The sequence below is a fragment of the Branchiostoma floridae genome, chromosome 4 (genome assembly GCF_000003815.2).
Source record: "Branchiostoma floridae strain S238N-H82 chromosome 4, Bfl_VNyyK, whole genome shotgun sequence".
Taxonomy (NCBI): domain Eukaryota; kingdom Metazoa; phylum Chordata; class Leptocardii; order Amphioxiformes; family Branchiostomatidae; genus Branchiostoma; species Branchiostoma floridae.
Genome location: NC_049982.1, coordinates 15,747,320 through 15,749,892, shown reverse-complemented (window position 1 = coordinate 15,749,892; position 2,573 = coordinate 15,747,320). Strand labels below are relative to the sequence as shown.

Sequence of the window (2,573 nt, the reverse complement as noted above, 5' to 3'; positions counted from 1 at the left end):
CACTCAGTTCACAATGTCATGATGCAAATGTACGTCCATCTGTACACTGGACAGGATGGTTCACTAATTCTTTCTGACAGGGAACATGTCAATAGTGCAAAAAAGTTGTATTGACAGGAACATCCTGTCAATAGCCTCAGCCTTAGGAAATGTTGTTACTTTTGTTCGCACAAAGGATGTGATAAGTCTGTTGATGAAACAACAGGAAGATTCAACTTCCTCATATGGGAATGAGTGAGACTTGGTACATGTAGCTTTCATTAAACCACTTTCATTTCCACTTTGGTGTGTCATCATCATGTAGAAATTCATGAAATCATTTGAGTCTGACGTTTTTCTCACCAGTCCTACCATCCAATTACCATTCATTGACTTTAATTGCCTAAATACATAACAGTTATCACGGCAAGAGCCTTCCTCCCTTGTGACATGATCGGGTCACAGCCAGGCCAACATTGTTCCTTGTGGGTTATAACTACTCAAGCGTATCCTTCCATCCAACACAATCTGTTATTGGGTCAACAGTCATGATATCCGTTTCAAACCCTCATCTAGACGTGGCGCCTCGTCCTACACTCGATCCTTATCATGTCTATTCAGCTAACTGTGCCTTGATATTTCCACTAACATCACATTTATTTGCCTGATGAATTTGAAGTTGTGGATATGACTGTTGCTTCTGATTAACGGCCTATGCACGCATGGAACTTTTACTCGTCACTAGTACCTGGTCGTGCCAGCTGTAACGGACTTAAGAATCGGAATATCCTTACCTACAGGCTTCCTGGACCTCTCTGCTTCTCTTCAAAGCTCTCTAACTTTACCGCATGTTGCATAGTTCATGGATTCATTCCTGCTAGCCGGCAGTCAAAACTGAAGTTGGCTATAAAAGTTTGTGCAGTGTTCAGGGATGTGAAACTAAACTTACTTCCGGGACAGCGGACCTCAGTATGCAAATAAGGAGGTGTGTACAGGTTCACATGACGTCATTTTTTATCTTAAATAAAATGAATCTTTGGTTTGTATACAGTTTTTTTAAAGATCAAAACAATTTCATTACATAAATATTCATTGAAAGATAATTTTGTGACGACAAAAAACTACGATTGATAGATCTCTTGTCTAGCATTACCACTGTTAGGTATAGTGGAATATTCCAAAACAGGGCCAAACAAGTGCTCGCTTGCAGGGAGTGGCTGTGCAGTACTGCTATGGATAAATTAAAGGCAACCCAAGCAATATTTGAGCGTTAAAGGTGAAAATACTAGTAATTTGGATAGAGCAATCTTTCTGAAATTTATATCTACTGCACTATATTCCCACATTTGCACCATTATCTTATACTTTGAGCGGTTAAAACGGCCAGAAACAAGCTGCGCTAGGATACAATATAATCCAGGTCTTAAAAGAAAATGTAACCCACATAAATTAGACTTCACGGCGTCCTCGTGCCACTGCGGCATCGAATATTTCCTTCAATGTTGTTATGGAATGGAGTAAAGATACTTCATCTTATTGCGTAGAAAGGTGCCCCGAAATGACTTTGATAATAAAAGTTCTACAACACTGACAAGGCCAAAAATTAACTGACTTTATAGACCCACTATAATTCTGGTACATGTAGCACATTTATTATATCAGATAGATAAGTAAAAATGGCATCTTGCAGCAATTAAACACTGTACAATGATACAGTTTTCTAATTTGCAAACTTCAAAGCAGCCACCTCGTGTTGTTCGCTGTACATTTGCATATATTGAGAGGAGGAGGAACTGAAACGTTTACCAGGGGCATTTGCCCGGTATCTGTTTGTATAAAAAAGAACAAACTTCAACTACCGTTATAGAGTCTGCTGTTGCCATTTGGTGTGTAGCGCTAGCTGTTGTTTTTCGGGCTAAGGAATAAGCTTAGCCCAAAAAACAACAACAAACGGCGATATCAAACTCCGGTGAAATATCTTCAGAGCGAATTACTTCTTTCATTCATATTTGGTGAATTTCTCGCTAATTCTGCCAAACAAACTTTGGAGCCACTGCAGGGCAAGCCAACCTCCCCATATGGCGCCTCTTTCACTAAAGCTCTACAATATTCAAATAACTACGGACATATTTATGAAGGTTAGACATCAAGGTTAACAATATCCATATACAATTCAATCTCTATAAGGCCATGTTGATTTGATTATATGGATGACATCCTCTGGGAACTCCAAAACTGATGCGAGCGAGCGAATAAAAAAAACATATGACTAAACACACAGTTAGATGTAGGGACCAGTACATTATACGGGTGCAAGACATTTTTTTTTCTTCTTGGACCAATCCGAAAAAAAACAGACCTGGAAAAAAATCAGAGGAACAGGTTTCGCCAATTACAAAATGGACACACTATGTCGGCAGACATTTGGGGTCATACCGGGGGCCAAGAAGACAACAAGAGGAAGTCATGTAGAGTTTATAGTCAATTGTACCAAGTTTCTACAGTCAAAGGTACAGAGACAGTGAAGCCTTAATTACTTGGAGATGGGATTTTTAAATGCCAGTGGGAGTCCAATAATCCACCAAACAGATCCT

The 2,573-nt window shown here is 39.4% G+C and overlaps 1 protein-coding gene across 2 annotated transcripts in view; it reads right to left on the bottom strand.

Annotated features, from left to right (window-relative positions):
* The window catches only part of LOC118413473 (SH3 domain-binding protein 2-like), a 10,933-nt gene extending 9,982 nt beyond the window's left edge, over window positions 1-951 (bottom strand). For both annotated transcript variants that reach the window (XM_035816881.1, XM_035816882.1), the window contains exon 1: window positions 774-951. The gene's annotated coding sequence lies outside the window, so the exon portion shown is untranslated. The remainder of the gene's footprint in view (window positions 1-773) is intronic.
* Window positions 952-2,573: the final 1,622 nt, after the last annotated feature.